The following is a 26,744-nucleotide window of genomic DNA, read 5'->3' on the forward strand; positions in this document are numbered from 1 at the left end:
CTGTTGCTGTGACTTTGGCTGCTCCACTTGCCCCTCCTGGACCTCTGTCTGCGTGGATGCTGCAGAGCGCAGCGTGTTGGATGCTCCCTGGGTGCTGAACAGAAGCCGTGAAAAATGCCGCTTTGGGTGACAGCGATTCGGGGTAGCTCTGGAAAAATCATCTGCTGGTGGACAGTTCCAAACTATTTCCCTCCACCCTCCGCCCCTTCCCCAAAACAAAAGAAGAGATGAAAGGATTCATTAGGAATTATTCACTGGGCTCTGCCGCCGGTCTGAGATCTGGCTGTCTGCGTTCATCCCCCAGCTCAGGGGAGGTCAGAGGCCGTCTCCCCGGGGAGGATTTGCTGTTGACTGAATTGCACTCTGTCATTATCCCGCTGGATAACGAATGCAGCGGCCTCATTGGCACTGGCTTCAGGAAAAAAAAAAAAGCACCGTGGTCTGCATGCGGCCTTGAGGTGAAAACCTGGGGAGAGCGGAGTGGAAAAATCCCATCTTGGGAGGAAAGACGCGGGAGGGAACCAAGCGGCTTGCACAGCGGTTTGGTGGCTGCGCGATGCTGAACAGGTCTGTAGCTGCTCTGGACCTCTGCGTTGTCCTGTTCTTCCTCAGAACTTGGGGGTGGGGACACAAAAACCCCTTTTGATGGGGTGAAACTGGTTAAGATTTGCTGCAGTTTCCCCCAGTGGAAAACGTGGTGTGCTTGTGACACTTGGAGATCTTTTAATGAGATTTAAAGCATTCTTTTTGTTTGGTTGGTTTGTTTTGTTTTCAAATAGGTTTCCTGAAAGAAAAACATACAAATCCCCCTGAGCTAATTGGTGTGTGATTTGAATTCAGCTGCTGCCTTGGAAGAGTTTTTTCCAGCAGCTGATCTGCAAACAACCTTTCCCGCGATGTTCTGGGTTGTCACTCAGTGCTGAAGGATCTTGAAGTTGCTGGTGGGATGAAGGGAGAGGTGTTTTGTTTGATATGCTGCATCTTTTCATTGGGAGTGTTGTAAAACACTCAGACACACGTGGAAAAGGTCCTAACGGACAGAGGCTATTGGAGGGATGAGTCTTCCTATCTGGAAATGACTGTGAAGCAGTTGTGGGTGCTGGAGCCTGTTGGGCTGGCTGAGGAGGTAGGTGGATCTGAAGGAAGTTTACATTTTAAGCACCAATTTCAGATGTTACCCACCACCTTGTGCCTTGATCTTCCGGCAGCTGCAGGCTCGGAAAGGCTTGAGGCTTTGCCCTTCCAGCACGGGGGTGGCCAGATGCAGCCCTCTGGGGTAAAGTGTTAAGCTTCAAACGTTGGCCTTTGTTGCCTTTAGGCAAAGTCAGTTCCCTGGAAGATGCTGTGATAAAATTGCCAGCCCAGGTAATTTGTGTCCTGATGACGAGAAGCGGAGAGGAGGGCGAGAATTTGTGCCTCTGCTTATTGCCGTCATCCGTCTTGCGATCGGAAACTGATGAAATGGCCTTTTGTGTTATGGTGCAGGGTGTGCGAGTGCATATTTAAGTGGTTAGCAAATACATCCAGTTGTTAGATGGGATCAGATCACCGTCTAACAAATACAGGCAGTGATGGTTCACGTCTGGATGTCCTGACAGTGCAGCAGAGGAGGTGGTTGTCTTAATGAGTTTTAAATCATATACCCAAAGCAGGGTAATAATTGAAATCGCTGTTATTCTGCCACCAGCATTAAAGGACGTGAAACTATCCTGTGCTGTAATAAACCAAAAAAACCCACCAAGTACAGCTGCCTGGAAAAAAATTTGTTGCTGCAATCCAGTGCAAAGTGTGTGGGTCTGGTCATTAATCAGTTTAATTGCTTTTGGGGGTCTGATCCTCCAGATCCTTATTGCTGCCAGAAATCCCCCTCGGAAGGACGGTCATCTTTGGGCTGGTGTTCAGCCATGCGATGCATGACCAAGTAGCAGCTTGTCGCATTGATGAACTAGGGCAGAAGTAGATCCTTTTATTCAGGCAGACCCGTATAAGCCTTCAGTACTCTATATAGGGCCCCAAATTTGCCTACGTTATAAATAAGTATGTGGCTGTGTGCTTGTGTTTCTTTTTTTAAGCTGAAGGCAACCCCTTAAGCTCTTTTCTGCAGGTCTGTTCAAGCTGGGGCATGGGGAATTCCTAAGAGGATTATCATGGTTTACTTGATACAGAACTTGAACTTGAGCAACGGCTTATCTTATCAGTGATAAAAGACATGGAAATGAAGTTTACGTAACCGAGGAGGCCTTGAACGTGGCTTTTTTTTACATTCCCACTGGAATAACAGATCTCACCAGTTCTTCCCTGCTCAGAGTTGTACTGCCAAGGTACTGCTGGTGATCATTCAGCATTTATTTCCAGGGCTGCGTTTGGAATGAGTTTCCAAAAAGAAAAAAGGGTTGGAGGGGAAGGGCTGCAGAGGCTTAGCAAGAGGAGCTGGGCATTTGCTGGAAAGCTTGATGTCTGGACTGGAGAGACTGGGGCTGGTCTTGGTTTGGTTGCGAGCTTCTGCCTTAGACTGAGCTCAGCAGGGCTTTGGAAGAACAAAGGTGAGCAGACCCACTTCACTGGGGGCTGTGAGCACAGGGCTGGAAAGTCTCTAAAAGTTGTGAGTAAACTTGACCCTGAGAACCAGAAAAGGCGTGGGAATAGGTAAAGACGCCTCGTCTGTTCCCGGTGAATTGGAAAAAGCAAACGAGTGGGGAGGGCTGGGATAATCTCTCTGGTGGCAGCGTGTGCAAGGTCTGTGTTTCGGAGAGGGAGATACACAAAGCTCAACAAGCAACCGTGGGACCAGGCGTTAGGAAGAAGAGAGGAGCCCTCCCACCCTTCTGGGTTTCAGTGGCTTTGCTTGCCCTGGTGTCCTACACCTGCCTCATCTGTGCTGCGTGGGAGCTCTCGCTGTCACAGATAGTGACAATGCCACGGAGGTCCAGGCAGCGCCGTTCTTCCCGCAGAAGGACTCAGCAGACAGTCGAAGGCTGGCAGGCTGACAGCACTTATTAGAGGTAACCTTCAGGAAATGCCACCCGCAGCCCTCGCCGAGCTTGCTGGCTCCGGGCACATACAGTATTTACACCAGGCTTCTCTGGTTTCCCTGGAGGCTCCGAGCCCGCAGCTGCTGCGCTGTGCTCCGCCACCTGCCCCGTGTCCTCACGCCCAAGTGCCGGGTGCTGGGCTCCTCGGGCAGCGGCACACCGTGCTGCAGGGGACGTTGACATCAGCTCTTCCTCCGTGCGTGGCACAAAGGTCATGTCCTTTGGCTTCTCAAAGAGGTGCTTGTGGTGATGTGCTTTTGGAGCCTTGGGTAAAGCCAGCACCGTGTTTTCACACTTGTGCATACAAAGAATGAGCCGTTAAGGAGTGCAGCACCTGCACAGCAGCTCGTTGTTGAAAGGCAAGGGAATTACATGGGATCAGCTCTTCTGTCTGAGCAGGTGACTTCCTCGGGTGGCTGTGTGTGGAGTTAAAAGCTGAGCACTAAGATGTGAAAACTTTACTCAGGTTGTCTTGATGGTGGTTCTTCATCCCACATAGGGTGGGAGAAAGGAAATGTGATATCATCTTGTTCTGGTAAATGACAGTGCTAAACAGCAGCACCTGAAATGCCTCGTGGTGGTAAAGCCTGGGAGGTGTAGGTGTGGGAGGCAGTGCTGGGCATGGCCAGGATGTTTGGCTTAAAGATGGGTCAGGTATTTACTTCCTGGGAGAGAGACTGGGGAATGTATCTCTGCAGGGTGGGATTACGGGATGTGCCCAGGTCCTGCCTTGCTCTGCCGCCCCCAGGGTTGGTGGCTCGTGTGTCTTCTGCAGCCTGAGGAGCGATGTTCCCAGCAGCAGCTGGCTGGAGGTTGAGCTCAGGTTCGGTTGCCCATGTTGGTTCAGCAGCTTGATCCACCCACTCTCATCCTGCCTGTAGTGCGCAGAAATTGAGTGCTTGCTTGGTGCTGTGCTCCCTTCAGCGCAGGATCAGCTGTGATCCCTCCCTGGTGGATCTGCCAGATGAAGAGCAGAAAGCTGCCACCTCCTTGGGGACAGCAGGAGCTTGCTGGTGGGGTGATGCTCCGGGATGCTCCAAAGCCCTTTTTGGCACGTGTATTTGCGGAGTGGGAAGCTTTCCCTTCCTGCTACCTGGTGAACGCTTACTGCATTAGAGGGGAACCCACAGGGGCATTAAAATCCCACTTTATTATTGTTAATTTCCAGTAATTATTCCATGAGAGGCTCGGAGCGACTCGTTGCTTGGACTCGCTCAGTGGGGAAGAGCGGGACAGGCTGCCTCAAGCTGAGGTCCCTTGGCCGTGTCGGCTCTGAATCCCCTGCTCCTCTAGTGTGGATTTAATTTCCACGGTGCTGCAAATGCTTCCCCAGTGCCCAGCTATCAATTGAAAAGCAGTGGGGGGGTCTGCGGGGAGGGGGGGTGGCGATGGTGGGGAATGACTTGTGGTCTCCATGGCAACCTACAGACGATAAATGGATCAATGTGCTGTTCTGCACCATCTGAAACTCAAGCAGCGCTGGCTAAATCTGGGGGCTGCCTTTGCCTGCCAGATCCTGCTGCGGGGCCATTAGTGAGAGCCGGCTCAGCACGAAAGCCTTCCCCAGCACGCCTCCCATTGCCGTGTTTGCTGCGGAGTACGCGGGGTTTGTGCTGCAAACCTGCGGGGTTTGGGGTGTCTTTGGTGCCGCAACGCTGCGTTGGGGTTCGGTGCTGGTGTGGGCGACTGGCCAGGTGTCTGAGTCCCTGGGATTTTAGTGAGGGTGAAGAGAAGTGACTTGTTTCTACTCCGCCGCTTCTTAAAACCTGCAGCTCTTTCTGTACAAGCACAGGGAGATTTATGCTTCCTGTTCTGTGAGTTAAAGGCTCAGGATCCTGGATGGGGTTTGTGTCGGGGTGATGGGTAAGGGCAGCTGCCTTTGTTCTTGCTTCTGCTTCTGGTGCTGTGGATAAACAAAAATCTGTCTTCTAAGCTGCTGCTCCAGTGTTTTCACAGTGGCCAGATTTACTTAACAAAAGAAAATATTGATCTTCCTCCGCTAGATTTCGTAAAAACTTATCTTGGTATGAAGTTTCCAATCTGCTGCCTATTAAACAAGAATCTGTGCAGTGCTGAGGTCTCAGAGGTGCTCTGGAGTCACACCTGGCTCAGGGCTTCAACCAGCGACTCCCCAGTTACAGCTGGGACCAGGGCTGGTGTTACTGAGCCAGCAGAAGGCAGGGGCTGGCTTGGCCCAGCCAAGCGTGATCAGCAGCACTTTGGTCTGTGCTTCTCTGATCCTGTGATGGGGTAATTCCAGGTGTCCCTCGGTGCTTTGGGTGCTGCAAATCAAAGGGGCTTTCTTTCGGCGTTGGAGGTTGGCTGTGGTGATGAGGATCTATGCAGACTAGCTCAGGATCTGAGGTGCTGCTCTTCCACCTGGATCCATCAATGCATTTCCCTCACAAGGGGAGAAAAACTATTGCTTTCCGTTTTACAAAGAGATGAGTTGCCAGAGGCTGCACCTGAGGCTTGTGATGAAGCTGGGAATCCTCGCAGAGCTCCCAAATTCAAGTTTTCTGCCCAGACTTAAATGTGAGCTGAAAACTGGTATCTACAGGGCTCTTCTCACCTTGATTCCCAAATGCCTTTTGGGATGGCTGGAGGGACTTGGATTCCTCAGCCAAGTCTGTTTGGCAGGGATGTGGCTGCGTTTCATTGCTGATTCGTGGTGTTAGGTTTGTGATTTTGTGAGTGCGGACAGGCAGACCTGCTGTCTGCAGTGGGGTGGAAATCCCTGAAGGATTGTGGAACCATTTATCTGGTGTGGTTCTGTCTGTCCGGCTCTGCCGTCCGTGGCGTGGTGGCCTGTGACACACTCAGGCACCTGTTTCAGAGATGGCTATTGCTGTTTATAAAGCCTGATTGTGGGACAGTCTGGCCAGATGACCTGAGCTCGTAATTCTGTGTGGCGCGGTGCTGAAATGTCCAAGAAATCTGCCATCTCTGTTGCCTTGTGAATAATTTATGGGTCTCTTGACTCCAAGCTCATAAAAATCGATAACTCTTCTTGGCTCTTCTGTTTTTTTTTTTTTTCGCAGCTGCAGCTTAGTTAAACTCTCCCATTCTTTTGAGCTGCTGATGTTGAAAGGCTGTGGCTTGTTCACATGCCTGAGCCATGTTTTCTTTTTGCAGCAGAATTGATCCAGGCTTTGCACAGGGTTGCCTGTCGCTGTTCTTCACCAGGACGCCGGGCTTGGCTTGTCCTCCTTCGTACCTTTTGCATGGGCTGTTGAAAGTCTTTGGGCTGGTGAGACTTTGCTCCAGAGCTTGGGGAGGTCCAAGCGTTTTTGTTTCCTGCCCGAGCAATGTGGTACCAGCTAACAAGAGGTTACAGCAACTGCTGGGAGCGCCTGGAGCAGCGTGAGGCCAGTTCCTGCCAGCAGAACTGCGGCCCCCTTAGCCAAATAATTTGGATATGGATATGTTAATTTATTCCTGCAATTTCCAGGCCTGTCTCTGAACGCTGAAGCTCTCTGATGATCTTTGCTCCCTGTCAGGCTTGGAAATGAAGCCTGAAGTGTACCAGTAACAGCTGTGCCCTCTGTGTTGGGTTATTATCCTTTCAGAATTTAATAACGTGACACCCCTTTTTACTGGATAGCTTGTCCTTCCCTCTAGGAACAGATCGATAACAGACCTTGTATCTGCTGTTTGGGTGTAATTGCTGGTGTCAGCTGATGCCTGGTGCTGTTTCCTCCGAATCGTGGTGGGCTGCGGGGATTTTTCCAGGCTGGTGTCGCGCCACGTCCGTGAGCCTGAGATGAAGAGATGGTTTTGGAGAGAAGTTTTGCCGTTCCCTTCTTTCTGCTTGTGTTTTGTGATACGTGGGCTGCGTGTCAGGGAGGGAGAGAGAAGCAGCGAAGCCTCCAAAGCTGGCGGATAACTGCGTCTGAGCCGCGATGCCGCGTCTGCGGGACTCCAAGGAAATTAAAGCTGACTGCTTAGCGATGCTCTGCAAAGCATACAGATTTCGGTAGGGTAGCTGTAGGTGGAGAAAGGGTTCGGCTTTGCGAGGGGAGCAAGCAAGACGGCTCTCCATTGCAAACAATTTATTCTTCCTGAGTCTTTAGGGTAATTGAAGAGGGTAATTGCTGTACTTTCATGCATCTAATCCACGGGTTGCCTGGGGAGGCAGGAGGAAATGATTCAAGTTCGGTGCAGGGGGTGTATGTAGTAAAAAAGAGAGGTTTACTCCGCGACCGCTCGTCCCCTGCCTGGTCCTCCCTCTTCTTTGCTTGGGATTCCTCCTCCCTGGTTACGGGAGCCCTTGCTGGGATGGCTGGTGGGATTCGCAGCTGTTGGAAGGAGGATTGGGTGATCCGAGGGCTGTTTTCCAAGGGAGCAGTGCTTTTTTTAATGAGTGGGTTTGAGGTGAAGATTGTGTGCATGGAAATATAGTACTCTGAAAATAAATATAGGGATACAGTAACTATAAAAAGTCTGCAGTATCTAGAACGAAAATACTACTTTATAAATACTTCCTATCAGTGGGGTTGGCCTGTGTAATCCTGCAGGGAAAGAGATGCAGAGTGATTGGTGAGTGGCTCCATCCTGCTTTATTCCTAGACACAAAGTGCCATCTTAAATATGGTTATCTCTTGGTATTACACCCTTAATTGGGGGCATAATATTAAGTTACGGTCTGTGTGGCTGGCTGGGGGAGGCCCATGGCGTGGCATTCCTGTCTCATTTCAGTCTGTGGCAAAACTCCCGTAGATGGAGTCAAGGCTGGGCTCTTGTTATGTGTATTTGTGTAATCACCCTGTCTCCAGAGAACACAGAACTGCTGGGAAATGCAAACCCACTTCATTAAGAAGACTTGATGCCCGTTTTCCTAGCCGAAAGCTGCATGCTGTCATGGACATATTTTTTGTTTATTTATAACACCTGCACTTACAGTGCTGTGCAATCATCTGGAGAATGGGATAAGTACCTCAAACCACGGGGTGGGGGGAATATTTGGAAATATAAAACCTGCCCTGTGCAGCTGTGTGTGCTCCCACCGCCCAGAGCCGTGACCCGCGCTTGGCCTGTGCTGTGTACTGCACTTCCCCCTCTTTTTTATTTATTTTAATTTTAATTATTATCTCTATTTCTGTACCCAATTAAACTGGGAGGTGGAGGGGCGGGAGAGCGGAACAAGACAGACGGATATAATGGGGCTGAATCCTGCCCAGCTGTTTTCTCAGCAGCCATCTCCCTTACAATTCCAAGGAAATAAATGCTCCTCTCGAGGGTCCTGATGGTTAATGATGATTTGAAGAGCGCACACAAACATCTCTGCAGATGCAGCCTGCCCGCGAGATTCCGGTCGTGCCGCAAGCCCTGGGACCCCGCTCCTCCCGCATTCAGCGCGGTGATAAATCATTCATAGCCTCGGCAAATGCAATTCTCCTCTTCGCTCTGCACATAAACAGTTCAGGACCCTGAAGAAAGCCTGCATTTGTAGTCCTCGGAGGATGAGGCAAGTGCTGTGACAGCTGGGAGGATCTGAAATGAGAGTTACGGGAAGGGCTCTGAGCGCATGGCTGTAAAAGCAATTCTGCATGCATAGGTGTTGTGTTTTGGAGCTGTCCCAGGGTGATAAAGGGAGAATAGAGATGTGCTCCTCTTGTGTCCTGACAAATCAAAATTACAGCAGTGCTTAGCCCTTGTTTTGTAGGCATCTGGTTGCAAACATTGATTGCGATGTGCCTCTTGTGTTCCGGTGATAAAGGGAGAGATGAAGAGCTGCTGAGGTGGAAGACCAGAAGGACCTGGAGTCCTGATTGTAGTTGTGCAAGACACAGGTTCAGGAAGGTCTCCTGGTTTGGTGTTTTGTCTTGGTGTTTTTCAGTCCTCGCTGAAGCGTGCAGCGGTTTGGCTGGGCTGGGGCGGGAGGGGTTGCCCCTGGCCGTTCGCAGCTCCCGGCGCTGAGAGCAGGGTCGCTGGGCTGGAACCACTCATCTCTTGCTGTTTCGAGCAGGCATCCGGCCCTTCGATTTCACTCCCGTCTGTGAACTCATTTGGGTTTCCGGTTATGAGTGTTGCACCGCGAGGTACTACAGGGAAAGGGAGAAGCACACACGCACCTACACATGCTCTAGAAATATGTCAGTCGGGCTTGCTGAGAAACTCAAGCCCAAGCATGACCTACTTTGAGACTGTTACAATCTGCAGGGGAATGCCCTCTGGATTAGATCAGCCTGATCCTATCAATTTGTGCTCGGGGCTGGAGGAAGCACTGACTGAGTTGCTTATTTTCCCCTTTCGCACATGAAATGAGGGAAGACTCTTTCTTTCCCTGCTAGCACTCAGGCTTGAGACCTGCAGAGGTGTGTTTGCGAGGTACAGCAGCCTGGGCTCTGCTCTTCCAATATTGGTCTGTGTTGACACCTTTTAGCTGGGAGGCATCTGTACTACAGAACAGCAGAGTCCATCCTTGTTTGTGCCTGCCCCGTGATGCCTCTGCCAGTCTCCCCAGTACCCTCTTGATATTTGGCTGCTTCAATCTGTTTGTTTGGGTTTGTTCTTTTTGTCTGATCCGCTGCACTGAGAGACACTTTAATAAAATGTGAGAAATTCTCTAACCCTTGTCTTTCCCCTCCTGTCACCAACCATTGTTTATGCAGGAGCTAGAAATCTTTATTTTTCCCAACTAACAAATTGCTTCCAGAGCTCAGCAAGGATGTGCTTATCCACAGCAAGAAGGAAACAAACAGGGAGGCTGCATTTAATTTCAGTGTCTGCCAGCAAGGGGGGACCCAGCGCTTGCCAAGGAAAGATTTTTGGAATAGAGGTGCACCGCACTTAATTTTCCAGGAGACTTTCTGAAAATAAAGAAGCTGGAATGGAAACAAAGCTCGCTGTGATGAAGAGAAATCGCTACCCGTTGGCTGGGAGTCGAGGCTTTGATTGCGGAGGTGGCTTCGCCTCGGGTGACTCCGGGGGGCTCTCAAAGAGGCTTTTCTCCCATCTGCAGTACCTGGCACGGCGAGAGGAATGAGGAGCAAGGGGTGTTTGGTCCACTGGTGTGAATTGTTCTGCAAGACTTCAAAGAGATGTGGAAATACCTAATCTGTCGCTTTCAAAGGGAGGAATAAAATATTCTGATAGATTCTAAATGGAAGCGCGTCAGCAGTGCCTCTTCCACCGATGCCTTTGAGCTGCTCGCTGATCTTTCTGATTGGGGTAATGCAGTGAGGAAGATACAGTATTCCCTCGAGGGGAGCAGCTTGTGAACATTACTGTTCAGTCAGCCTGAAAAGCTCTATTACAGACAGATTTAGACCCGTCTTTGTGTGCCGAGAGGCACAGCCTGGCTTCCGGGAGCGGGCTTTGTCTGGAGGACAGGTGCACGTTGGGCTGAATTATATTTACCCTTTTCATTTCTTGCCTGTACCACTTTCACCTGCTGTCTTGAGGAGGGGGTTGGGGAAAGGGTTGGAGCAGGCAGGTTATCTGGTTTGTGGTCCCAGCAGTGAGACATCTCCCCGGCAGGACCGCAGCATCGCCTGCACAGGCCCAGCTGGGTCTGGCAGCTCTCCAGGCTCCGAACGAGCTGTCCTCAGCGGGAAGGTGAGGGGGGAAGCAGATTTGCAGACGGCCCAACTGGTATTGATTTTCTTCATTTCTCGCATGCCCCGCCAGGTTTCTCGGCTCTAGCCCAGCGGCTGTGGGTTGTGCTCGTGGGACTGGAGCAAGCTCATGGTGTGGCTGTACGGCCATGGGGTTTCCTCCTATAGATTGTCAAGCTCAGTTGGTTGTCACAGTTCCTTGGGGTGATGTCGTTTGGTGCAGAAATGGAAGGGTTGTGCCTGATGTTGGCTGTTCCTTTTGCTATCTTGTGTTTCCATGCCCTACCACCTGCCTTTCAGCCCTGAGAGCCTGGTCTTGCAGTGAAACGCGCTGCGTACAGCATGTGGAAAAAGTCCCAGGAGGTCTCTATGTGTTCTTGGGAGCTGCTGAAGACATGTGGGGAAGATTAAAGTCAGGTGGATAAACCATCAGCCTCACTGAATGTGCTGCGAGGGTGTCTTCGAGGTTTCGTCTGCCTTTCCCGAGTGCTGCAGTAGCTTGCACTGATTTAGAGGGGATGTCATGTAGGAGTTTTTGGAACACTATGAATATGGAAAAGGGCGACGATTTCCTGAAAGCACAGCACAGATTGTTCTCTGTGTCTCAGCTACACTGGAGCGTTTGAGAACATATCTTTATCTCCATCATTGTGCTCTTCGTGTCCATCCCTTGAGGAATTTCAGCAGGGCAGTGAGGATCGTACAGCTTTGGTGTAGCTCGAGCTCTTCTGTGCTTCCCTGTAGTGGACGTGTCTCTCTGAGTCTGTGGGTATCGTGCTTCCTAGGTGTCCTGGAAGGACCACAGCATCCCGTCTCGCTCTGCAGAAACAGCACAGCTGGAAACAGCAGTGCATGCTGCAAAGTGCCGGCTGCTCACTGAGGTGCTGTGGGATTGGGCTGCATCAAGCAGTTTTGAGAGAATTGGGCTGTAAACCCCCTGTACTGTGGCACGAGGGGGAGGCATCCCTTGGAGATAACTGAAAATCCATCACAGGGTGTTTTTGGTGCCCCAGCTGTGGGAAGAGAAGCAGGACCACTTCCCTTCATGCCTTGAAGCTGTGTAAATCTCGGCACCCAGCAGGAGGGAGGACACATGAGGCTGGTCTTGGAGTCGCAGCCTCTCCCATGGGGGCTTGAGCTGCTGCTTACGGAGGACAGGGATAATATTTTGTGGTCGTGCTTCTGGACCAGGTCCATTGGGATGGGTCATTGCCTTTGAGGCAGCTTCACAGCTGCAGCTTAGGAGCCCTGGTCACACCAGCAAAAGCAGCTCGTGAGACATCCTGGCTTGGGCAAGCTGCTGTCCCAAAGCACGGCACGGCTCCGCTGAGCCCGCCGCCAGGCCCGGCTTAGCGTGGTCACAGCTGTTGGTTTGGCTGCCGGAGGAGACGATGCAGAAGGGAGGGAGGAAGGAGAAGTTCCCTTTGAAAAATAGCAGCGACAGCAGGAGAGCAGCGAGGGTGAGGCCTATTGATTACACGCTTATCTCGGTTTCTTTTGTGCCTCTGCTGGAAGGCACGCTGCTGTGTGGACAAAGAAACCCTCTCAGTGGTCTGAGAGCGGTGGTGGAGCCGGGTCTGGTGCAGCCTTTGGGAACTGAAGCTGCAAATTCTGGTCTGGCTGGGCCTAACTAGAAATCCTGACTTCTTTGAGGCAGCAGAACATCCCCAGTGAGACAACCTTCCTGGAAGAAAGAGTTTTGCTCTTCGTATGGGGTCTGAACTATCTAGTGAAGGCAGCTAGCGTGTGGGCTTATGGAGCAGCTCTGAAATGTTGAGGTTGTCTTTGTGTGTTACTGCAGGAATCCATAAAAGTCCTATTCATGCAGCTGGCATTAAAAAATTTAAAGGACCATTAATGTAGGGAACTTAGAGCTGGCTGGCTCAGCAGCTGCAGGCAGCTCCCTTGGGTCGCCACATGGTCTGGGATTTGTCCTGCTTGTAAAACGCTGCGTGTAAAGAATCTCTCAAGCCCTGAAATGCTTCCCCCAAAGTAATTTGTGCCACATTCTTATTATCCGAGTCTATTCCCTTTCCAGTCTCTGTTTTCTAAGTGCAACACAGGTTAGCGGTGGCAGTGGTGACTGAGCCATCTTCTGAACTGGGGAAGCTGAGAAGCATCATCAAGGTGGCTTATGTGCCTGGAAACTGGGAACTTGTGCTGTTCTAATTCACACTGACTTACCTGGTTGTCTTTGTCAGTGTGTTTGGGTGCCTGTTTTGTGCATCAAAGGTTGTTTGCAACAGGCCCTTCAATATAAGGGTAGTTTCGCTCCTCTCTACAAATGTCGTGTTCCCTAAATCTGGCTGGGAGTGCTCTAAGTGAGCCAGAATGCGGGACCTGTGGGGGGACCTGTGGGGATTGGTGTTTGTGGGGCTTTTATGTCACCTTGGAGCGGTGCAGAAGGTGAATCTCTTGCAGCAGTCCCTTCCTCCTGTTATTCTGTGGCTGTTCGTGGGTACGCGAGAGCTGTGGGAAATGCCACCTTTTGCCTTTTAGGAAGGAGTGAGGAGTGGACATGAACTGGAGAAACAAGCTGGTGTCATGGGGGTTTAGCAGCTGTTTTTACATAGGTTCTCCAGCTGGAAAACCTGCGTGTCCCCGGGCGTGGGCCTTGCTGGAGGAGGACAGTTCTGGGTGGATGTCATTGGTGTGACCAACTGATGGAAGCAGATCTTGCTGTGTGCACCTCGTGCTAGAAACACCAGGGTGTCTCGGGAGGGGGATGGTGTGGGGTGGCAAGGCTGGGTGTGGGCAGGTGTGGGAGCAGCCTGTTCCTCGGGGAAATGCTGAAGAAACCCAGCACTGTTGGAAGGAAGACCCAGCACACCGTGACCAGGCGTGGCAGCCTCTCGTGAGGTGCATGGTCTCTTTTGGGAGGACGGATGTTCCTCCACGGCCTGATGGGTGATGCAGCTCCTTTCCCAGGTTTGTTACAAAGCTAACTGTGTCCTCTGCGTGTCACTGACCGAGTAACACACTTGTTTTGTTGATTTGGAATGGGGAAAACAGAGCTGGAGTGGGAGTGCACATGGCAGATGCCTGTTTTCTTTCAGAAAGCCTGGGGGTAGTAAAGACCTAATTAGCATTCTTGTGAAGGCAAGTCATAGGGAGGCTCCAGGATTAGGTTTGCAAGGAGAGAGTTGGCATTGGTGAAAACAACAGATTGCTGGAAATGTACGGGCAAAGTGCTCAATGCTCTGGCGGAGGAGAGAGGGCGGCTTGGCTTGGCTTGGCTGGGGGGAGCAGCTGGGTACGTGGTACGAGGCCATGGGTTGGTTTCCTTCAACATGGACTGCATGGTGGCTGCAGTTGGTGTCCTGTGCTAGTGCCTTGTGCTTTGCATCCTGAACCCCGCTCCGATGGTGCTGAGGTGGGAAGGGTGTGAGGGTTTCTGCTGGGCGAGGGCAGGTGATCCTGGGCTCACCGGCCTGCGCAGGCACCAGACCCTCCGTCAGCACAGGGGTTAAGCGGCAGGTTGCTTCATCTCTGCGGTTCCACTTGATGTGCTGTTTTGGAAAGCTTTCTTTGGACAAGCTCCAGGGATCAACTCCTCGTGCGAGGCCGGTGATCTCCAAAAGTTCGTAATTGTTTTTGCTTGTACCCTTTTGTTTCTTTGGAGAGTATACATGTGCTTTTGTTGGCTGGGAGAGGTGCTCTTGGAGAAAACCTATTAATGTTTAAGACGTCAAACCTCCGGTGTACGTCTAATCACGGTATTTCTGCATTTCCGGTGGGTTTCATTCATCATGATGAAGTTTAGCGTAGCACAGCTCTCTTGCTGGTCTTCCAGTCCTCTGCCTGAGGCACATATGCTGCCATTAATTTTCTGCCATTATCCACTCAGGTGTCCTGTGTGATCCAACATGCGTAATTTCATTCTCCTGAGCACCAGCTCTTCCGATCTGAAGTTAGCAGTGTGATTTGCGAGCATCATAAGGAAATGAATCTTTCTTTTCTGGAAATAACTGCTTCCTGAATTTCTGTTCTATTTGTAATGTGCTAATAACCTCCATCCACCAAATCCCGCTCCCTTGGGTTTCTGTTGAACTGGAGCGTTCCTTGCTGTGTTATCGTTGCATCCAGAGCCTGCTGGGGACCGGTTGTGCTTGGTGCTGCTGCAAGGGACGCTGGTCAGTGTGTTAGACACACCACAGGCTCATTGAGGATCAGCGTGGTGCAAATCTGCAGCAAACAGTTGAAAGATGTGGGTGCCAGAGGCCTTGGGAAAAAGGAAAATAACTGCGTTTACACGGGCTGAGCACGTAAATCCAGGGAACGTGGGGATGGGTGTGGTGTAAAGCTCTCAGTAGAATAAAGGCGGTTGTATAAAAGCTGACTGTAAATGGGCCGAGTTTCAGAGCTGGCCTGCCTACAAAGCATGACCAGGGGCAGAGTGTCTTTGGCGGTGGGTAGGCGGACAGGAGAGCTTTGGGAAGGCTGTTCCGTGGCTTTGCAGCTGTTTGATGCTTTCGAAGGTGGGGGTGCTTTGGGTGTCTTTGTTCCTGGGTGAAGAGGCTGAGGTTCCCTTTGACGCCCCCGAGTCCTCTGCAGCATCCCTGTCATGGGCTGCGATGCTCAGATATAACCATTTCAGAAGTGGTTTGGCTGCTGGTGCCTGGTGGTGCATCGCTTCTGCTGGGCTGGAGTCGTTTTTCATAGCCCGGGTCTTTGAGCTGGAAACGCCCGACTATCAGGCCCTAGAGCTGGACAAAAATGCAGGAAACTTGTGGACTGAGCAAATACCTCTCATAGCAGACTGTTTGCACAGAGAAGCGAAGTTTAGAAGCAAAAGCAAACACGCACTGGCGGAGGGAGAGGGTGAGGCAGGGGAAAAGCGCTGAGACGCATTTCTCTGACTGTAGGTCCGTTTCTTACTTGGCTGCTCCCAGGATTTAAGGCTGACGATCCAGAACCTGACAAGGCAGCGTTTCGGTATGTGCTTGTTAAACCGCTCAGCCAGCGCAAGGCGTTTGAAACCAAACCATCGATGAGACTGTGACTGCTGACACAGGCGAGTTTCCTCTTGTGTGTTCCCCGGCCTGAGGATAACTCCGTCTCCCGGAGCCGAGCGTGAGAGGCCCTGGCCAGCCTGGGAGGAAGGAAAAACCATGAGGTTTTTCTCTTTCAACTCCCTTTGCAGCCCCCATGTCCTGTCTTTGAAATGCTTGTGTGGAGTCATAGACCGTGGGGTCTGCAAGGCAGCAGATGGAGGAGGGTTGTGTAACGCCGGACCCAAATATTTCATTAGCTAATGATGCTCTATAATTTAATTAAAAGTATCTTAGAATATCTAGGCAGCATTAGGAATATGCCTCTGCCTCCCCTCGAGCCTACTGCTGATAAGTGCATTAATCCGCTTGCATTTGTTCTGTGAAGGCATGTTTCTATCAGGTTTTTGGGAAAGTCTGCTTCCTTTTAAATGGAATAAAGATAAGGCAAGACACTTGAGTCCTTTGTGGGTAAAGCCTGTAATCCTCCACACGAGGGAAGTTCTGTTTGAGGCTTTGTCTAGCGTTTCAGTGGTACAGTATGTTGCTGACTATTCTTAGCCTGCTTTGCATAGGTAATTAATTTGTCCCCTACAGTAATTTCTCTGTAGTGATAATGCAGTAAATGTCAAACTTATGTAGTTACGTGTGAGTAAATGTAAAAGAGCTAGTCATGGTATAAATTACCGAGATGATGAGATGGGTGTGTGGAAAATATTGTGCATTGAGTGCTAACAACAGGCTGTACTGTCTTCAACATATAATGCAAATAGTTCACGCTCTGAACAGCTCATAGTCCGAGCCCTGATAGCAGTGAGTCCAAAGAGTGCATGCCACACTTGGAAAATCATTTTCACAGGTGTTTTCCATTTAGCCCTTGCGGTGGCAAAGTTCTGTTCGCATTTTATTAACAGATGGAGAAATGGAGGTTTGGAGACCTTAGGTGACGTGTTCCCGGAAGATGTTATCAGAGCCCGGCTGAGCTGTGGGGTGTTGTGCGGGTTTCCGTCTCTGAGCATCCCCGTAGGGCCGGGGACACACCGACTCCTTTCTCCTTGGAGGGGCTGGTGGTCAGCAAAGGGAGCAGAGCCGAGGACGCCGAGTGTCCCTGCAGTGGAGAGGAGGCCTTTTGTGGCGTGGGCGCTGTGTGTGATTGCACTGGGCTGTGTGTCAGCTGTTTCCTGCTCGGGTGGCATTTGATCTGCAGCGGAGATCGAGTGCTGGTGACGTCATCCATTGAAGCTTTTGCTGTTGTTGTTTCAAGGGAAGCCTGCATTACTTATTGATGCGGTTTTCAGAAGTTGTCCTGCAAGAATGTGTTTGAGGATCGTCTTGTTTTTTCTTCTCCAAATGCTTTCTACCTATTAGACATCCTCTTTGTCTGTTATTTCGTCAGAAGAAAAGATGTCTGGCATTCTCAGTACTTTATATTTGAAGGAAAAAATAGTTGAAACAAAAAGGCTGCCCGTGCATTTATTTCTTTGTGTGCAGGGTCTTTCACTGCTCAATTCTAAACGGTTGAATTATTAAACTTGAAAAGCATCTGCTCTTTAGAAAGCATTCACATGTACAGTAAACATGATGGATAACAAGGCAGAGCCTAATCTAATTGACAAAGCTCTGTTGATGTTTGTAATATAGGTTTGTGCGTTCTCTTATGTTGAAGTTGTGGGGTTTACCGTGTACTGCTGGTGGCTGGTTTTGGGTTATCGGCTCCCATCTTCTGCAGGGCTGAGCGTCCTGCGTGGAGCTGGGTTTTCCGTGGGGTGCAGGGACACAGCCTGGGGTGACCAGGTGCAGGTGAAAGGCTGGTCCAGGCTCACCCTTGGAAAAGCCAAAGCTCCCCAGTGCAGGGATGTCTGCGAAGGTGCTTTTCTTGGATGTCTCGTGGTTCCCGAGGGCCTGCAGCCACCTGCGACCTTCAGGGAGGCTTCAGTTCGCTGGGACTGGAAGTGAAGTGAACCAGTTTGCTGTGGACCAGGGGCTCAGGGGAGGCTCAGCCTGTGGCACCCGTATCCCTGCCTGGTGGCAGCCCCACTGTGACATGGGACAGGTCTGCAGTGGCTTCTGGTGTGACTCTGTCTGGGGAGGAGCTTGGACACCCCTGTTGTGTGCTGGGGAATAAGGATTGCGCTCGCTGATCTGCTCGAGGTGCTTCTGGGACTGTTATATTTGCTTGCGTTATGTTGGGCCATTTGGCTTCATCTCTGCACTGATTTCTAGACCCTTTTCTGGTGGCGGGCAGAGAGGGACTGATTGATTTGCACTGAGGTGTTCCTGAATCCAAGGCTGGATTTCCTATATGCTTCCTCTTCAGTGCCTCAGAACCTCCTTTTTGAAGCTTATGGATGTGCAGAATAGGCAGCTCAGTCAACAGCCGCCTGTGCAGAACAGGAGACCTGTGCGGTCCCACCTACAGCATCTGAACCTCTGCTCCGAGTGGCTTTTCCTCCCCTCCTTCCACCCTGCGGTGAATAACTCACCAGCGCAGGACTGATGGTGCTTGGGAGGCCAGACTGGGGTTGAAAACTTTCCCACATGAAACGCGCTGGCAGTGCCAGCAGAGATGAGGGCGAGAGGAGCCGGCTCTGCCGCGCCAAAGCGCTCTTTCATCTCTCTTCAGTCTCCCCATGAGGGGTCCTGGCTCACAGCACACGGATGCCTTGTGCAGATGTCTTGGCTGGGGAAAAAAAGTGGCCCCTTTTCCCTCCCAAGCAGAGCAGAGAGATATAAGAAAGCTATTGATTTGCTGGTAGCCAAAGTGAGCCGAGCCCGGCGATGCGGTGCTTTACTGAGCCTGGATTAAGGCTTTGTTACTCTGAAATTTAAAAAAAAGAGTTGAAAGTAGAGTTGTTTTTTTTTGTTTTCCTTGTTGGTAAGCAAATTTCTAGCTGGGTGGTGTTTACCTGCTGGTTATTTCCCAAGCAAATGAGAGGCAGGGACAGGCGCTGAATAAAGGCCGGGTGTTGTCCCGCTCCGGTGCTGCCAGGCTCGGCTCTCGGAGCCGTCTCGTCGCCTGGGGTGGCACCTGTGCAGGGAGTTGGTGGCAGGAGTCCAGCTGTTCGTGGGCAGGTGGCTCTCCTGCTGGTGGGAATGCTGGTGAGCTTGTTAGTGGTGCTGAGCAGGGTGCCAAGGCTGGGCTGGGAAGCTGAACTTTATTGCAACCCTTCGTGTCGGTCACTTGCCCCTTGGTGTGGGGGAGATCAGCCCGGCTGATCTTCTCCACTCTATTTCACTTCTGCTGGAGGAGAAACAGCAAGTGGTCTCCAGGGCTCTTAATCTTGTCTTTTCCTGAGCACCAGGTTCAGCCTTGAAGGCTTTTCCCTTCTCGCAAGCAGGGAAAAATGATTTTGGGGAACTGTGCGATTTGTTTCCTTGATACTCTCCTGCAAAAGTCGTCAGTCTCGGCTTTGCATTCCCTTGGCTGCCGTTGCAAATGGTGTTTTAGTGCCCGGCTGCTGCGTCAGGCGGGTTAAGGCACAGGAGCGATGGCTGCGGCAGTGCCAGGGCGGATGGGGAGCGATCTGGATGCCGTTCAGCGCGGGGAGGTTGGCCAGGGGACTGCAGCAGCCAGCTCGGCAAACAGGGTGAACTGGCATTGAGATCCCGCTGCCTAAACGTGTTAAAATTTAACTTTAATGATGTGGTGGGGCATACGCGTCGGATCGCGCTGAACGCTTCTGTTGATCCTAAAGGCTGGAAACCCTGCTTGGTGCACATGGTGCAGCTGGTTTTGCTTTACTCGGTGGAGCTGAGAGGTTGGCCAGAATTAGTGCCTGCTGCTCATCTCAGTTGCCCTGCCAAATTCACATTGTTTTGTTTTATTTTGAGGAAATAAGGTTGCTTTGTGGTACCGCACGAACTTCAGCTGAGATGTTTTCCGCAATTTCTGGTGTCACCTCATCCTCACTTTGCTCACGTGCGATGGACAAAATGCTCCTCGGACTTGGGAGGGGGATAAAAAAGGGGGCTTTTCTGGGTGTTTTCAGTTGCTAGAGAGCCGTAGCAACCTTTAATCTTAAGGTGCAAATTGTCACTGCGGCAATTTCTCAGGGAAAAGCAGCCTCGCGAGGAAATGGAGCTATAAATGAGCCTGGCTGGGCTTCTGGCTGGGTGTCTGGAGGGAGTTTGTGCTCTCCCTTTGGCCACAAGCCAGGCTTTCAGAGGCAGCTTAGCAGAGCCGTGCTGGGCGCCCAGGTACCCCCTCGCCGTGGCGATAGGCGAGAGCGTGCGCGCCGCGCTGTGCCGGATCGCCCGCCTGCTCAGCCCTGCTCGCCGGTGCCGTGCGTTAGTGGATGTAAGCGTGCGCTGGCATTATGCAGTTTACCCACGCACTTTGAGAATCTAACCTTGTAATTTTAGCAGCTGGCTCAACGCGGCTTCTGAGCAGATAGGCTGCTTAAAATAAATAAATAAAACCCACCAGCCTGTGTTTCCCGTGCATGTCAATATTGGTATAATTTTAAATGGTGTGTTTTCCTCTGGTCACTGACCTATAGTTTATTCCATTATCGACTGCTGGGTTCCTGGCTCTTTGTGTTCTGTGGTTAAGTGAACTGTAAGGCTGAAATCATTTGGCTGAGATGGTGTTGCTGGGCAGGAACTCGCTCCGGCTGACTCAGATTGGGGTGAAAGTGTACCCTCTGGCAACTCAAATACTCATTTATCTCCACCTCCCCCCCTAATAAACGGGTTGAACAACATAGTGGAGTATTGATCCCGCTTTCATCTGGCGGCCCCAGGCTGTAGCAGTTACCTTTGTGCCACATTCCTGCTCCTTTCCCAATAAAGCTGCACATTTTCTACGTTTTCTGGAGAGCTCCCTCCCTCCCCTTGGTGACCTTCTCCCGGTTGGACTGTGATGGCTTTGCCGCTGGGCAGCGCGGCCAGAGCCTGGTGACACCCGTAGGTAACAGCTCGCTTGGTTGGTTTGATGCTGTGAATACCGTAAAGTTGAGTTTTGTGGCTTGGTAGCGTGCTCTCGTTCCTCGGGCTCTGCTCTAGGAGCTGCTGGCCTTAGGTGGGGGAACTGGTCCTAAATAACCACACTCTGCTCGTTCCAGGGTAGTTACAGGTAGACTGAGGGCTGGTTGAGAACCATGAAAACCACCTTCTGTCTTTATTGGTGTTTGAATTAGTGTGGTTACTGGTAGATGTTCAGTGATTGCCTCCTCACGTTCTTCCTGGTCTTGGGGCACTGGTGGACATCTACTGATGCGGTGACTTCGAGACCTGCCTGGACACCTTGCTGTGTAACCCCATCTGGGTGTTCCTGCTCCGGTGGGGGGATTGCACTGGAGGAGCTTTCCAGGTCCCTTCCAGCCCCTGACATTCTGGGATTCTATGTGATTCTGTGACTTGTTTAAAACTGATTAAGGCTCCCGGGGTGGCCGCTGCTGCTGCTCTTAGCAAGGAGCTCCTTTCTGAGAAGTTCCTGATGCTTCTGACTGTCGCGAGGCATCCAAGTTGCCAGCGGGTGATGTGGGTACAGCCTGATGGAGACCGCGGGCTGTCCTAGCTGTCTGCAAACCTGGGCGCAGAGAAACGATGCACGTGGAATCGAGTCTGTTAAGCTGTGCAAACACCCCGTAAACCATCATCCCTTTTCGAACCAACAGCCTTGGGCACGTTGTGCAGTGCTGGGGGTCTCCATCCCCTGCGGGGTCTCTGTACTGACTTGCTCGCTGGCAGGTGTGTTTTATTTTCAAGGTGTTCGCTGTTTCCCTTTAAGCACCAGCACTTTTACTGAGCTTGCATGTCCTGCCTGCAACTGCCTTAGGTTCTTTCATTTATTTTATTTCATTTTTGCGACTATAGAACAGTAGCTTCAATACACAAATACTCAAAAATGCTTTTCTGTAAGATCCATTCATATTCCAGGCCTAACGAGGACTTGATCTTTGTTAGTGACTGATTAGCATGTCTCGCTTGTGGGCTATGGGGGTGTTAAAAAGGCTGCCTTGTGTTTAAAAGCTCAGATTCCCAACCAGATGCATCCATCATCTTCAAAAGCAGTGTGGGAGAAGCGCGCTCAGATTTGCTTCTTTTGAGCCACTGGTATTTGGCATCCAAATAAACAGGTGTTCTGGCATGGGAGCAGAGGAGCACTCGTCTCGGCGCTCCTCTTGTCATGTGGGGATCTTCAGGCAGTTTCTATCAAAGAGAGATCGGTTTAGTAATGAAAGACTTTTCTTTCCTAGGAGATTGGTGTTTAGCGGGGTTCCTAGGGTCTGTGGCAGGGTAGGCTGGCTCAAGAGGTAAATGCAGCCCCAAAATCCCCTTGGGTAGAATTAAACTCTGAAAGTAAATCACGGAGCTGCTCTGTGAACCTCCGGCCTTAGAGCAAATATTTGGGACTCTGTCAGCCCCGGTGTTCTGTGCACGTCCCAGTGAGGTCATGTCTGCTGTCACCAGTGGACAGATGCTGGGGTAACCCTTGAACCTCTAAGGAACCCAGATCTGAAAGTCTTAGAAATGGGGAATTTTGGCACACGAGATGAAACACGTGTCAATGTGTCATTGAGCCTAGTATCTCATCTCCAGGCTTTGACCTCTTGGTCTGGCCTTCTTGGTTGCTTGATGTGGAGAAATCCAGGATGGATGGCACGGAAAAAGCCACCTAATACCAGTCCCCTCTTGCCTGAACCCTGCCAGGGGTGGCTGCAGAAGACAGGCTGGTCCTTGGGAAGACCAAGGCAGCCAGGAGTCAGTGTTAACTTTGTTCCTTGGCTTCCAGGCACTGCCGATTCCAAGAATAAGGCAAACCCTGCGGTGGCCTTACCAGGGACCTCACTGACGTCAATGCGTGCCTGTCCGCTAACCTCGCTGGGCTTTGGGTCAGGTTTCTGTGCAGGCTGGGCATTGACAGCAAAGAGCTGAAGGGCTGGCCGGGGTCACTCCGGTCTTGACCGAGGTAACCTGAGCAAAGACAAGGGGCAAGGCCTGTCAGGAAGGTCAGCCCAGATGTGATTGAAGGCACAGGGGGTTTGCACAGCCCTCTGTCTTGAGTGTTTTTACACCGAACATCTCTTAGAGAGCTGCCGATGGGCCTCTTGACATGCATCTCATTGAAATATTTATCTGTGTGTCCTCAGGACGCGTTGAAAATCCCTGTGGGTGCCCGAGTTGAGGCACCCAGGTGTCTGCACAGGGTCAGTGCTGCAGCACAGCTTGGTTTTACTTTATGCTTCAATATGAGCAGATGCAAACATTAACACGAGAACTTTGTGTTGTAAAGCTGGCTCCCTGAGCAGCTGGGGAGATGCCTTAGGAAGTTCTGGCTTTAGAAGGACCTTGATCCTGGCTGGGGTGGCCTTGGAGAGGACTCAGATGCCACTTTTTGGTGCTTTAGTGTTGTGGAGTGCTGTGTGCATTGGGGGCTGCTGCGGAATCCATTGCAACTCCTGTGACGTGGATAAATCCAGATGCAAGGCTCGATTTGTAAGTTGTATATGAATAACATCAGCTGGCCAGGAAATGTTGCTGCCTGGCTTTGGAGCTCTGCATAGCAAACAAGCAAGAAATAACAAACGTTTGGTTTACTTAGGAGTAATGTGAATTTGTTTTTTATTGTAACCAGGGGAGAACAGTGACCTTTACTGAGTGTGACCATCTCAAACCACCTTCATTTGCTGCCTGTTGTGCGTGCTGTGGATGTCTGCTCCTCAACCTCTCCTCTGTGGTCACCACGTCGGTACCTGGAGTATCTTGGTACTTCACTGAGTGTTCTCCTGCTCCTCTCCTTCCCCAGGCATGTGCCACAAGGCATTTTGGCAGCAAGGAGCAAGCAGAAGTAGCATTTAAAACATAAAAGATTCCAGATAGGAGCATGGCTCGGACACAGCTGCTGGAGGAGGAACGCAGAGTCCTCCCAGGTGTTTACATTGTGGTGTGGCCACACATAAATACATCCCAGATAAAGCTGGGTTCGTAGGTTAGTTTCCTCTCTTTTTTAAGCTCCAATTTGAAATCCACACCCTGGGGAGCATGCAACTGTGTATCTGTTAGCTGCATTCCCTGCTGTGGTGTCAACTTGATGGTTGGAGCTTCACATTCTTAAATGTCAGCGATTAGGTGTTAGAAGTTCCACTCTTCCTGCTGGAGGAGGTTGGAAGAGACCCCTGAGAACTGTTTGCTGCAGGAAATGAGAGTTGCCAAGATCCTCTGTTTCTATGGAGTCTACGTGATCCCTTCGTCTCGTGAAGGGTGAAATCCTGGCATTGCCATTTCAGCCCCATCCCTGGCCAGACAGCAGAGCCTGGTCCTTCTTCTGATGCAGCAATCAGCTGCTGCTGCCATTCTCTATGAAGAGGTGGCTTTGCTGGGAGACTGAGTCTCCTTCCCTGTTGATGGAAACGCTGATGCTTGCGTTTTCCCCAATTTTCTGAGTTTTATTCATGAAGGCAAATGCTCATATTGCACTTGGGGGAGGTTGCATGCTAATGAAACCAAAAATTAGGTTGCCTTGGCTTGATGTTTAATTTTGAGGGGATGTGGGCTACAGCACCCCCAAATGTGTCCTCGGGCGCGTCTCCCGCTGAGGTGGGGCCTGGAGCGGTTATCTGAAACAACAGGAACGTAAATTGAATGAGCAGTCCGGTTAAATAAGTAATGAAGTTAGCAGGGTGCCTAATTAAATTAAATTCAAAATTATGTATGGATGATGCCTTCCTAATAATCGCTGTAGGTTTGTCACTGGGGTGCTCCACGCTGCCCTCGTGGAGGGACGTTCCCTTTTCTCCGATGGATACCTCGGTGCCACAGAGGGATGCGTTTTCCTGCAGTTTGCTTTGGCTCCTTCCTGATGCTCTTGTGACCATTGCAGTTTTCTGTATGGATGGAGTTTGGGTGATTTCAGTCTCTGCTGCTTATATGTTGCTTTTTTTTTCCCCCCTCCTCCAAAGCGTTTCTGCTTTGCTCCTGCCCTCCTGGACCAGCCCCGGTGCTTTTTCCTTGGTCCCTGTGCCACGCTGATCTCGTAGGGACTGTCCCCTGTCCCACTGCGTGTCTGGGGAGTCGTTCCTGCCTTTGCAAAGCTTTGGGACCCGAAGAGACATCTGATAACTCTGGACACAATATCTTAACCCAGCACATCATTTGAAAGTGATCTCTTAATTTCCTTCGTTGCGGGCCTCTTTCAAACAGCAGCGCTTTGAAGGTGTGTGTCGGTTTGGGGATCAGCATTAAGCTGAGGCAGAAAAATGATTTCCAAGTGAGGGAAAGCTGCTGAAATTAAAGACAATTGAGAAGACGCAGCCATCCCGGCCGCCAAAGGAGAGCCTGCTGTCCCCAGACAGCACGTCCAGGACAGTCTCCTGCGGTCCTGGGCACACTCAGGCGCTTGGCGCCTTTTGAAGATGGGTTGTCGAGGCAGAGCTGGCTCTGGCTGCCGATTACTGACCTTTGAGGTAATGTGTCCTTAATAGAAGGATGTGAGTACATCAGAGGAAGAATTATCATGGTTGTAACCATCTTTTCACCTCTTTTGAGGCGGGCAGGTCTATTAAAGGACCTGTGTTCCTGCAGAACTGCTCCTCCTGGAGATGGATGTTGGATTTTCTGAAGGCAAGAGGAGATGTGGGGAAGAGGGGGAGCCAAGGTGACCAGAGCTCTCTTGCTGATTTGTAATTTTTTGGTTTTTTGTTCCTCTCTCCACTGTTCATTTTGCACCAGGGCTTATGTGTGAAGTCCCAGACAGCGTCATCAATGTTGTTTTCAAGCTTGTGTGAAAGGGGGCAAGGCTGTTGGGGTCCACAGCTGCTGGTGCGTGCCGAGGGAAGAGGCTGTTGTGCGGGAATCAACGTGTGCATTGCAGAGGGACACCTGGGACAGCAGCTCGGTGATGAATTACAGATCTTTGTCACGTTTGGGGCAGACTCTGGTGGTTCTTTGTTGATCATCTCCCTGGGAAAACCTCCTGGTGATGATCAGGAGGCTTTGCACCCAGTTTTTCTCCAGGAATGGTGAGTGCTTTGCAACAAGTTTCCCTGTGCTGCTTTATCAGAGAATCTGAAGGTCCTTTGCAAACCTTTAATTAGTCCTTGATTTGCATTGGCACCTGCATGCCGAGTTCCCTTGTGGCTGAGCAGCGAGATGGATGAACCTCCTCATCCCCAGGCTCCCGGCGTGGAAAAGTGGAAGTAGAAGGATCTTGGCCAGAAAGGAATTAGAAAATCACAAGGTCTTAGTGACTGATAGAGCTGAGCGACTTGTACGGGTGCAGTGACCTGAGCAGGGCTCCGCGCATTTCATGCACAGTTGCTTTAAAGAGATGCTGATCATTTTCAGCATGACCTGCTAATTACTAGAGCAGATGAAAGCCTTTTTTCTTTTTAAGTCCTCCTCCCCCTGTATGTCCTTTTCTCCCTCCTCCTTCTCCAAGTCCTTATCTAAGCTAATCAGCACAACACAAACAACCCAAAAAGCCATGTTCTTACAGCAGCTGTTAACTAGAAAGGAGGCAGCAGGAGCCCTTCAGGACGACTGGCCTGGTGTCACCCATGGCTTTTACCAGCCCAAGTGACAACCACCAAGTCAGAACAGAAGAGGTTTAAGCTCCTTTTTTTCTGAGGTCCTAATATGCAGTGACCTGTATCTTCTGTGGATTTTTTAGAAGACGAAAGAGTAGAATTTCAGTAGTCACAAGGGGCTTCCCAGGTATCTGATACATCCTGTATTAAAAAAAGAATATCAATATCTACATATCTTTTGCTGATAAGTCTTCAAAAGCTCAAAATGTATGGTTAGGTCCTTCAAGGAGAGTCTTTCCATCTCAAATGACCATTTAATGCTGATACGGTGTCTCCCAGCAGCAGAAATCACAACTAGGGGAAGGTATTGTTAATATGGTGCAGAAGTAGTTTCTGTGTTTGCATCAAACTAATCACACATGCGTTTGTTTTCTCCCATGTTTTCTCCATGTTTCAAGAGCCGTGGGAGGGATTTTCCAGCGCCCTCTGCTCTGTTTTAGATGAATATTTAAAAGTTTTGTGCTCGTGGTGGTGACGGAGTTGGCCGAGGGAGCGAACAAAACTCGTCTTCCGAATTTCAGCTGTGGCGGTGCGTTGGAAGGAAGCTGAGCAAATGGACATGATGTTTAAAGAGTGTGTCCCGAATTGCTTTCATTTGGTTCTTATTTTGTAAGCCATTGGCTGGGTTTGCTG

The 26,744-nt window shown here is 50.7% G+C and overlaps 1 protein-coding gene across 17 annotated transcripts in view; it reads left to right on the forward strand.

The window, feature by feature from the left end:
- The window catches only part of NCOR2 (nuclear receptor corepressor 2), a 213,762-nt gene that overhangs the window by 12,635 nt on the left and 174,383 nt on the right, over positions 1–26,744 (forward strand). Inside the window, exon 1 of one of the 17 annotated variants that reach the window (XM_071816032.1) lies at positions 25,525–25,544. The exons of the other annotated variants lie outside the window; for them this stretch is intronic. The gene's annotated coding sequence lies outside the window, so the exon portion shown is untranslated. Of the gene's footprint in view, positions 1–25,524; positions 25,545–26,744 lie in introns of those variants that run through there. 17 annotated transcript variants of the gene reach the window in all.

This window comes from Patagioenas fasciata, chromosome 17 (genome assembly GCF_037038585.1).
Source record: "Patagioenas fasciata isolate bPatFas1 chromosome 17, bPatFas1.hap1, whole genome shotgun sequence".
In the NCBI taxonomy this organism is placed as follows: Eukaryota; Metazoa; Chordata; class Aves; order Columbiformes; family Columbidae; genus Patagioenas; species Patagioenas fasciata.